Below are 10,959 nucleotides of genomic sequence, written 5' to 3'. Positions count from 1 at the left end.
TTCCTGTGATGCTAGAATGTAGCTTAAGGCACTTTCAAAGGAAAGTGATTTTTTCTGAAAGGACAGCATTTAGAAAGTGATGCAACACTCCATTCACTTCGCACAGTGATTGAAGTGTTGGAACAGTCTGCTTCTCTTTCAGAGAAACGCATGTGAGTTTCTTCCTAATGCTTGCAAGTAGCTTAAGGCACTTTCAAAGGAAAGTGATTTTCTCTGAAAGGACAGCATTTAGAAAGTGAAGCAACACTCCATTCACTTTGCACAGTGAATTGACTGTTGGAACAGACTGCTTCTCTTTCAGAGAAATGCATGTGAGTTTCTGATGTTTGCGTGTAAGTAGCTTAAGTTACTTTCAATGGAAAGTGATTTTCTCTGAAACGACAGCATTTAGAAAGTGAAGCAACACTCCATTCACTTCGCACAGTGAATTGAAGTATTGGAACAGACTGCTTCTTTTTCAGAGAAACGCATGTGAGTTTCTGGTGAATGCTTGTAAGTAGCTTAAGGCACTTTCAAAGGAAAGTGATTTTTTCTGAAAGGACAGCATTTAGAAAGTGAAGCAACACTCCATTCACTTTGCACAGTGAATTGAAGTGTTGGAACAGACTGCTTCTGTTTCAGAGAAACGCATGTGAGTTTCTGGTGAATGCTTGTAAGTAGCTTAAGGCACTTTCAAAGGAAAGTGATTTTCTCTGAAAGGACAGCATTTAGAAAGTGAAGCACCACTCCATTCACTTCGCACAGTGAATTGAAGTGTTGGAACAGACTGCTTCTCTTTCAGAGAAATGCATGTGAGTTTCTGTTGAATGCTTGTAAGTAGCTTAAGGCACTTTCAAAGGAAAGTGATTTTCTCTGAAAGGACAGCATTTAGAAAGTGAAGCAACACTCCATTCACTTCGCAGAGTGAATTGAAGTATTGGAACAGACTGCTTCTCTTTCAGAGAAACGCATGTGAGTTTCTGGTGAATGCTTGCAAGTTGCTTAAGGCACTTTCAAAGGAAAGTGATTTTTTCTGAAAGGACAGCATTTAGAAACTGAAGCAACACTCCATTCACTTCGCACAGTGAATTGAAGTGTTGGAACAGACTGCTTCTCTTTAAGAGAAACGCATGTGAGTTTTTTGTGAATGCTTGAATGTAGTTTAAGGCACTTTCAAAGGAAAGTGATTTTCTCTGAAAGGACAGAATTTAGAAAGTGATGCAACACTCCATTCACTTCGCACAGTTAATTGAAGTGTTGGAACAGACTGCTTCTCTTTCAGAGAAACGCATGTGAGTTTTTTCCTAATGCTTGTAAGTAGCTTAAGGCACTTTCAAAGGAAAGTGATTTTCTCTGAAAGGACAGCATTTAGAAAGTGAAGCAACACTCCACACCCTTCGTGCAGTGAATTGAAGTGTTGGAACAGACTGCTTCTCTTTCAGAGAAACGCATGTGAGTTTTTTGTGAATTCTTGCAAGTTGCTTAAGGCACTTTCAAAGGAAAGTGATTTTCTCTGAAAGGACAGCATTTAGAAAGTGAAGCAACACTCCATTCACTTCGCACAGTGAATTGAAGTGTTGGAACAGACTGCTTCTCTTTCAGAGAAACGCATGTGAGTTTTTTGTGAGTGCTTGAAAGTAGTTTAAGGCACTTTCAAAGGAAAGTGATTTTCTCTGAAAGGACAGCATTTAGAAAGTGAAGCAACACTCCATTCACTTCGCACAGTGAATTGAAGTGTTGGAACAGACTGCTTCTCTTTCAGAGAAACGCATGTGAGTTTCTGTTGAATGCTCGTAAGTAGCTTAAGGCACTTTCAAAGGAAAGTGATTTTCTCTGAAAGGACAGCATTTAGAAAGTGAAGCAACACTCCATTCCCTTCGTGCAGTGAATTGAAGTGTTGGAACAGAGTGCTTCTCTCTCATAGAAACGCATTAGTGTTTCTTGTGAATGCTTGTAAGTTGCTTAAGGCACTTTCAAAGGAAAGTGATTTTCTCTGAAAGGACATAATTTAGAAAGTGAAGCAACACTCCATTCACTTCGCACAGTGAATTGAAGTGTTGGAACAGACTGCTTCTCTTTCAGAGAAACGCATGTGAGTTTCTTGTGAATGCTTGCAAGTTTCTTAAGGCACTTTCAAAGGAAAGTGATTTTCTCTGAAAGGACAGCATTTAGAAACTGAAGCAACACTCCATTCACTTCGCACAGTGAATTGAAGTGTTGGAACAGACTGCTTCTCTTTCAGAGAAACGCATGTGAGTTTTTTATGAATGCTTGAAAGTAGTTTAAGGCACTTTCAAAGGAAAGTGATTTTCTCTGAAAAGACAGCATTTAGAAAGTGAGGCAACACTCCATTCACTTCACACAGTGAATTGAAGTGTTGGAACAGACTGCTTCTCTTTCAGAGAAACGCATGTGAGTTTCTTCCTAATGCTTGCAAGTAGCTTAAGGCACTTTCAAAGGAAAGTGATTTTCTCTGAAAGGACAGCATTTAGAAAGTGAAGCAACATTCCATTCACTTCGCACAGTGAATTGAAGTGTTGGAACGGACTGCTTCTCTTTCAGAGAAACGCATGTGAGTTTCTTCCTAATGCTTGTAAGTAGCTTAAGGCACTTTCAAAGGAAAGTGATTTTCTCTGAAAGAACAGCATTTAGAAAGTGAAGCAACATTCCATTCACTTCGCACAGTGAATTGAAGTGTTGGAACAGACTGCTTCTCTTTCAGAGAAACGCATGTGAGTTTCTGTTAAATGCTTGTAAGTAGTTTAAGGCACTTTCAAAGGAAAGTGATTTTCTCTGAAAGGACAGCATTTAGAAAGTGAGGCAACACTCTATTCACTTCACACAGTGAATTGAAGTGTTGGAACAGACTGCTTCTCTTTCAGAGAAACGCATGTGAGTTTCTTCCTAATGCTTGCAAGTAGCTTAAGGCACTATCAAAGGAAAGTGATTTTCTCTGAAAGGACAGCATTTAGAAAGTGAAGCAACACTCCATTCACTTCGCACAGTGAATTGAAGTGTTGGAACAGACTGCTTCTCTTTCAGAGAAACGCATGTGACTTTCTTCCTAATGCTTGCAAGTAGCTTGAGGCACTTTCAAAGGAAAGTGATTTTCTCTGAAAGGACAGCATTTAGAAAGTGAAGCAACACTCCATTCACTTTGCACGGTGAATTGAAGTGTTGGAACAGACTGCTTCTTTTTCAGAAAAACGCATGTGAGTTTCTGGTGAATGCTTGTAAGTAGCTGAATGCACTTTCAAAGGAAAGTGATTTTCTCTGAAAGGACAGCATTTAGAAAGTGAAGCAACACTCCATTCACTTTGCACAGTGAATTGAAGTGTTGGAACAGACTGCTTCTCTTTCAGAGAAATGCATGTGAGTTTCTGTTGAATGCTTGTAAGTAGCTTAAGGCACTTTCAAAGGAAAGTGATTTTCTCTGAAAGGACAGCAATTAGAAAGTGAAGCAACACTCCATTCACTTTGTACAGTGAATTGAAGTGTTGGAACAGACTGCTTCTCTTTCAGAGAAATGCATGTGAATTTCTGTTGAATGCTTGTAAGTAGCTTAAGGCTCTTTCAAAGGAAAGTGATTTTCTCTGAAAGGACAGCATTTAGAAAGTAAAGCAACACTCCATTCCCTTCGCACAATGAATTGAAGTGTTGGAAAAGACTGCTTCTCTTTCATAGAAACGCATTAGTGTTTCTTGTGAATGCTAGCAAGTAGCTTAAGGCACTTTCAATGGAAAGTGATTTTCTCTGAAAGGACAGCATTTAGAAAGTGAAGCAACACTCCATTCACTTCGCACAGTGAATTGAAGTGTTGGAACAGACTGCTTCTCTTTCAGAGAAATGCATGTGAGTTTCTTGTGAATTCTTGCAAGTTGCTTAAGGCACTTTCAAAGGAAAGTGATTTTGTCTGAAAGGACAGCATTTAGAAACTGAAGCAACACTCCATTCACTTCGCACTGTGAATTGAAGTGTTGGAACAGACTGCTTCTCTTTCAGAGAAACGCATGTGATTTTTTTGTGAATGCTTGAAAGTAGTTTAAGGCAGTTTCAAAGGAAAGTGATTTTCTCTGAAAGGACAGCATTTAGAAACTGAAGCAACACTCCATTCACTTCGCACAGTGAATTGAAGTGTTGGAACAGATGCTTCTCTTTCAGAGAAACGCATGTGAGTTTCTTCCTAATGCTTGCAAGTATCTTAAGGCACTTTCAAAGGAAAGTGATTTTCTCTGAAAGGACAGCATTTAGAAAGTGAAGCAACACTCCATTCACTTCGCACAGTGAATTGAAGTGTTGGAACAGACTGCTTTTCTTTCAGAGAAACGCATTTGAGTTTCTGTTAAATGCTTGCAAGTAGCTTAAGGCACATTCAAAGGAAAGGGATTTTCTCTGAAAGGACAGCATTTAGAAAGTGAAGCAACACTCCATTCACTTCGCACAGTGAATTGAAGTGTTGGAACAGTCTGCTTCTCTTTCAGAGAAACGCATGTGAGTTTTTTGTGAATGCTTGAAAGTAGTTTAAGGCACTTTCAATGGAAAGCGATTTTCTCTGAGAGGACAGCATTTAGAAAGTGAGGCAACACTCCATTCACTTCGCACAGTGAATTGAAGTGTTGGAACAGACTGCTTCTCTTTCAGAGAAACGCATGTGAGTTTCAGGTGAATGCTTGTAAGTAGCTTAAGGCACATTCAAAGGAAAGTGATTTTCTCTGAAAGGACAGCATTTAGAAAGTGAAGCAACACTCCATTCACTTCACACAGTGAATTGAAGTGTTGGAACAGACTGCTTCTCTTTCAGAGATACGCATGTGAGTTTCTTGTGAATTCTTGCAAGTTGCTAAAGGCACTTTCAAAGGAAAGTGATTTTCTCTGAAAGGACAGCATTTAGAAAGTGAAGCAACACTCCATTCACTTCGCACAGTGAATTGAAGTGTTGGAACCGACTGCTTCTCTTTCAGAGAAACGCATGTGAGTTTCTGGTGAATGCTTGTAAGTAGCTTAAGGCACTTTCAAAGGAAAGTGATTTTCTCTTAAAGGACAGCATTTAGAAAGTGAAGCAACACTCCATTCCCTTCGTGCAGTGAATTAAAGTGTTGGAACAGAGTGCCTCTCTTTCATATAAACGCATTAGTGTTTCTTGTGAATGCTTGCAAGTTGCTTAAGGCACTTTCAAAGGAAAGTGATTTTCTCTGAAAGGACAGCATTTAGAAAGTGAAGCAACACTCCATTCACTTTGCACAGTGAATTGAAGTGTTGGAACAGACTGCTTCTCTTTCAGAGAAATGCATGTGAGTTTCTGTTTAATGCTTGTTAGTAGCTTAAGGCACTTTCAAAGGAAAGAGATTTTCTCTGAAAGGACAGCATTTAGAAAGTGAAGCAACACTCCATTCACTTCGCACATTGAATTGAAGTGTTGGAACAGACTGCTTCTCTTTCAGAGAAACGCATGTGAGTTTCTGGTGAATGCTTGTAAGTAGCTTAAGGCACTTTCAAAGGAAAGTGATTTTCTCTCAAAGGACAGCATTTAGAAAGTGAGGCAACACTCCATTCACTTCACAGAGTGAATTGAAGTGTTGGAACAGACTGCTTCTCTTTCAGAGTAATGCATGTGAGTTTCTGTTGAATGCTTGTAAGTAGCTTAAGGCACTTTCAAAGGAAAGTGATTTTCTCTGAAAGGACAGCATTTAGAAAGTGAAACAACACTCCATTCCCTTCGTGCAGTGAATTGAAGTGTTGGAACAGAGTGCTTCTCTTTCATAGAAACGCATTAGTGTTTCTTGTGAATGCTTGCAAGTTGCTTAAGGCACTTTCAAAGGAAAGTGATTTTCTCTGAAAGGACAGAATTTAGAAAGTGAAGCAACACTCCATTCACTTTGTACAGTGAATTGAAGTGTTGGAACAGATTGCTTCTCTTTCAGAGAAACGCATGTGAGTTTCTTGTGAATTCTTGCAAGTTGCTTAAGGCACTTTCAAAGGAAAGTGATTTTCTCTGAAAGGACAGCATTTATAAAGTGAAGCAACACTCCATTCACTTCGTGGAGTGAATTGAAGTGTTGGAACAGAGTGCTTCTCTTTCATAGAAACGCATTAGGGTTTCTTGTGAATGCTTGAAAGTAGTTTAAGGCACTTTCAATGGAAAGTGATTTTCTCTGAAAGGACAGCATTTAGAAAGTGATGCAACACTCCATTCACTTCGCACAGTGAATTGAAGTGTTGGAACAGACTGCTTCTCTTTCAGAGAAACGCATGTGAGTTTCTTCCTAATGCTTGTAAGTAGCTTAAGGCACTTTCAAAGGAAAGTGATTTTCTCTGAAAGGACAGCATTTAGAAAGTGAAGCAACACTCCATTCACTTTGTACAGTGAATTGAAGTGTTGGAACAGACTGCTTCTCTTTCAGAGAAATTCATGTGAGTTTCTGTTGAATGCTTGTAAGGAGCTTAAGGCTCTTTCAAAGGAAAGTGATTTTCTCTGAAAGGATAGCATTTAGAAAGTAAAGCAACACTCCATTCCCTTCGCGCAATGAATTGAAGTGTTGGAACAGACTGCTTCTCTTTCAGAGAAACGCATGTGAGTTTCTGGTGAATGCTTGTAAGTAGCTTAAGGCACTTTCAAAGGAAAGTGATTTTCTCTGAAAGGACAGCATTTAGAAAGTGAAGCAACACTCCATTCACTTCGCACAGTGAATTGAAGTGTTGGAACAGACTGCTTCTCTTTCAGAGAAATGCATGTGTGTTTCTGTTGAATGCTTGTAAGTAGCTTAAGGCACTTTCAAAGGAAAGTGATTTTCTCTGAAAGGACAGCATTTAGAAAGTGAAGCAACACTCCATTCACTTCGCAGAGTGAATTGAAGTATTGGAACAGACTGCTTCTCTTTCAGAGAAACGCATGTGAGTTTCTGGTGAATGCTTGTTAGTAGCTTAAGGCACTTTCAAAGGAAAGTGATTTTCTCTGAAAGGACAGCATTTAGAAAGTGATGCAACACTCCATTCACTTCACACAGTGAATTGAAGTGTTGGAACAGACTGCTTCTCTTTCAGAGAAACGCATGTGAGTTTCTTGTGAATTCTTGCAAGTTGCTTAAGGCACTTTCAAAGGAAAGTGATTTTCTCTGAAAGGACAGCATTTAGAAACTGAAGCAACACTCCATTCACTTCGCACAGTGAATTGAAGTGTTGGAACAGACTGCTTCTCTTTAAGAGAAACGCATGTGAGTTTTTTGTGAATGCTTGAATGTAGTTTAAGGCACTTTCAAAGGAAAGTGATTTTCTCTGAAAGGACAGAATTTAGAAAGTGATGCAACACTCCATTCACTTCGCACAGTTAATTGAAGTGTTGGAACAGACTGCTTCTCTTTCAGAGAAACGCATGTGAGTTTTTTCCTAATGCTTGTAAGTAGCTTAAGGCACTTTCAAAGGAAAGTGATTTTCTCTGAAAGGACAGCATTTAGAAAGTGAAGCAACACTCCATTCCCTTCGTGCAGTGAATTGAAGTGTTGGAACAGACTGCTTCTCTTTCAGAGAAACGCATGTGAGTTTTTTGTGAATTCTTGTAAGTTGCTTAAGGCACTTTCAAAGGAAAGTGATTTTCTCTGAAAGGACAGCATTTAGAAAGTGAAGCAACACTCCATTCCCTTCGTGCAGTGAATTGAAGTGTTGGAACAGAGTGCTTCTCTCTCATAGAAACGCATTAGTGTTTCTTGTGAATGCTTGTAAGTTGCTTAAGGCACTTTCAAAGGAAAGTGATTTTCTCTGAAAGGACATAATTTAGAAAGTGAAGCAACACTCCATTCACTTCGCACAGTGAATTGAAGTGTTGGAACAGACTGCTTCTCTTTCAGAGAAACGCATGTGAGTTTCTTGTGAATGCTTGCAAGTTTCTTAAGGCACTTTCAAAGGAAAGTGATTTTCTCTGAAAGGACAGCATTTAGAAACTGAAGCAACACTCCATTCACTTCGCACAGTGAATTGAAGTGTTGGAACAGACTGCTTCTCTTTCAGAGAAACGCATGTGAGTTTTTTATGAATGCTTGAAAGTAGTTTAAGGCACTTTCAAAGGAAAGTGATTTTCTCTGAAAAGACAGCATTTAGAAAGTGAGGCAACACTCCATTCACTTCACACAGTGAATTGAAGTGTTGGAACAGACTGCTTCTCTTTCAGAGAAACGCATGTGAGTTTCTTCCTAATGCTTGCAAGTAGCTTAAGGCACTTTCAAAGGAAAGTGATTTTCTCTGAAAGGACAGCATTTAGAAAGTGAAGCAACACTCCATTCACTTCGCCCAGTGAATTGAAGTGTTGGAACGGACTCCTTCTCTTTCAGAGAAACGCATGTGAGTTTCTTCCTAATGCTTGTAAGTAGCTTAAGGCACTTTCAAAGGAAAGTGATTTTCTCTGAAAGAACAGCATTTAGAAAGTGAAGCAACACTCCATTCACTTCGCACAGTGAATTGAAGTGTTGGAACAGACTGCTTCTCTTTCAGAGAAACGCATGTGAGTTTCTTCCTAATGCTTGCAAGTAGCTTGAGGCACTTTCAAAGGAAAGTGATTTTCTCTGAAAGGACAGCATTTAGAAAGTGAAGCAACACTAAATTCACTTCGCACGGTGAATTGAAGTGTTGGAACAGACTGCTTCTTTTTCAGAAAAACGCATGTGAGTTTCTGGTGAATGCTTGTAAGTAGCTGAATGCACTTTCAAAGGAAAGTGATTTTCTCTGAAAGGACAGCATTTAGAAAGTGAAGCAACACTCCATTCACTTCGCACAGTGAATTGAAGTGTTGGAACAGACTGCTTCTCTTTAAGAGAAACGCATGTGAGTTTTTTGTGAATGCTTGAATGTAGTTTAAGGCACTTTCAAAGGAAAGTGATTTTCTCTGAAAGGACAGAATTTAGAAAGTGATGCAACACTCCATTCACTTCGCACAGTTAATTGAAGTGTTGGAACAGAGTGCTTCTCTTTCATAAAAACGCATTAGTGTTTCTTGTGAACGCTTGCAAGTTGCTTAAGGCACTTTCAAAGGAAAGTGATTTTCTCTGAAAGGACAGCATTTAGAAAGTGAAGCAACACTCCATTCACTTTGTACAGTGAATTGAAGTGTTGGAACAGACTGCTTCTCTTTCAGAGAAATTCATGTGAGTTTCTGTTGAATGCTTGTAAGGAGCTTAAGGCTCTTTCAAAGGAAAGTGATTTTCTCTGAAAGGACAGCATTTAGAAAGTAAAGCAACACTCCATTCCCTTCGCGCAATGAATTGAAGTGTTGGAACAGACTGCTTCTCTTTCAGAGAAACGCATGTGAGTTTCTGGTGAATGCTTGAAAGTAGCTTAAGGCACTTTCAAAGGAAAGTGATTTTCTCTGAAAGGACAGCATTTAGAAAGTGAAGCAACACTCCATTCACTTCGCACAGTGAATTGAAGTGTTGGAACAGACTGCTTCTCTTTCAGAGAAATGCATGTGAGTTTCTGTTGAATGCTTGTAAGTAGCTTAAGGCACTTTCAAAGGAAAGTGATTTTCTCTGAAAGGACAGCATTTAGAAAGTGAAGCAACACTCCATTCACTTCGCAGAGTGAATTGAAGTATTGGAACAGACTGCTTTTCTTTCAGAGAAACGCATGTGAGTTTCTGGTGAATGCTTGTTAGTAGCTTAAGGCACTTTCAAAGGAAAGTGATTTTCTCTGAAAGGACAGCATTTAGAAAGTGAAGCAACACTCCATTCACTTCACGCAGTGAATTGAAGTGTTGGAACAGACTGCTTCTCTTTCAGAGAAACGCATGTGAGTTTCTTGTGAATTCTTGCAAGTTGCTTAAGGCACTTTCAAAGGAAAGTGATTTTCTCTGAAAGGACAGCATTTAGAAACTGAAGCAACACTCCATTCACTTCGCACAGTGAATTGAAGTGTTGGAACAGACTGCTTCTCTTTAAGAGAAACGCATGTGAGTTTTTTGTGAATGCTTGAATGTAGTTTAAGGCACTTTCAAAGGAAAGTGATTTTCTCTGAAAGGACAGAATTTAGAAAGTGATGCAACACTCCATTCACTTCGCACAGTTAATTGAAGTGTTGGAACAGACTGCTTCTCTTTCAGAGAAACGCATGTGAGTTTTTTCCTAATGCTTGTAAGTAGCTTAAGGCACTTTCAAAGGAAAGTGATTTTCTCTGAAAGGACGGCATTTAGAAAGTGAAGCAACACTCCATTCCCTTCGTGCAGTGAATTGAAGTATTGGAACAGACTGCTTCTCTTTCAGAGAAACGCATGTGAGTTTTTTGTGAATTCTTGTAAGTTGCTTAAGGCACTTTCAAAGGAAAGTGATTTTCTCTGAAAGGACAGCGTTTAGAAAGTGAAGCAGCACTCCATTCCCTTCGTGCAGTGAATTGAAGTGTTGGAACAGAGTGCTTCTCTCTCATAGAAACGCATTAGTGTTTCTTGTGAATGCTTGTAAGTTGCTTAAGGCACTTTCAAAGGAAAGTGATTTTCTCTGAAAGGACATAATTTAGAAAGTGAAGCAACACTCCATTCACTTCGCACAGTGAATTGAAGTGTTGGAACAGACTGCTTCTCTTTCAGAGAAACGCATGTGAGTTTCTTGTGAATGCTTGCAAGTTTCTTAAGGCACTTTCAAAGGAAAGTGATTTTCTCTGAAAGGACAGCATTTAGAAACTGAAGCAACACTCCATTCACTTCGCACAGTGAATTGAAGTGTTGGAACAGACTGCTTCTCTTTCAGAGAAACGCATGCGAGTTTTTTATGAATGCTTGAAAGTAGTTTAAGGCACTTTCAAAGGAAAGTGATTTTCTCTGAAAAGACAGCATTTAGAAAGTGAGGCAACACTCCATTCACTTCACACAGTGAATTGAAGTGTTGGAACAGACTGCTTCTCTTTCAGAGAAACGCATGTGAGTTTCTTCCTAATGCTTGCAAGTAGCTTAAGGCACTTTCAAAGGAAAGTGATTTTCTCTGTAAGGACAGCATTTAGAAAGTGAAG

The sequence above is a fragment of the Myodes glareolus genome, unplaced genomic scaffold, assembly GCF_982192425.1.
Source record: "Myodes glareolus unplaced genomic scaffold, mMyoGla1.1 HAP1_SCAFFOLD_34, whole genome shotgun sequence".
In the NCBI taxonomy this organism is placed as follows: Eukaryota; Metazoa; Chordata; class Mammalia; order Rodentia; family Cricetidae; genus Myodes; species Myodes glareolus.
Note: the sequence above shows the minus strand (reverse complement) of the source record.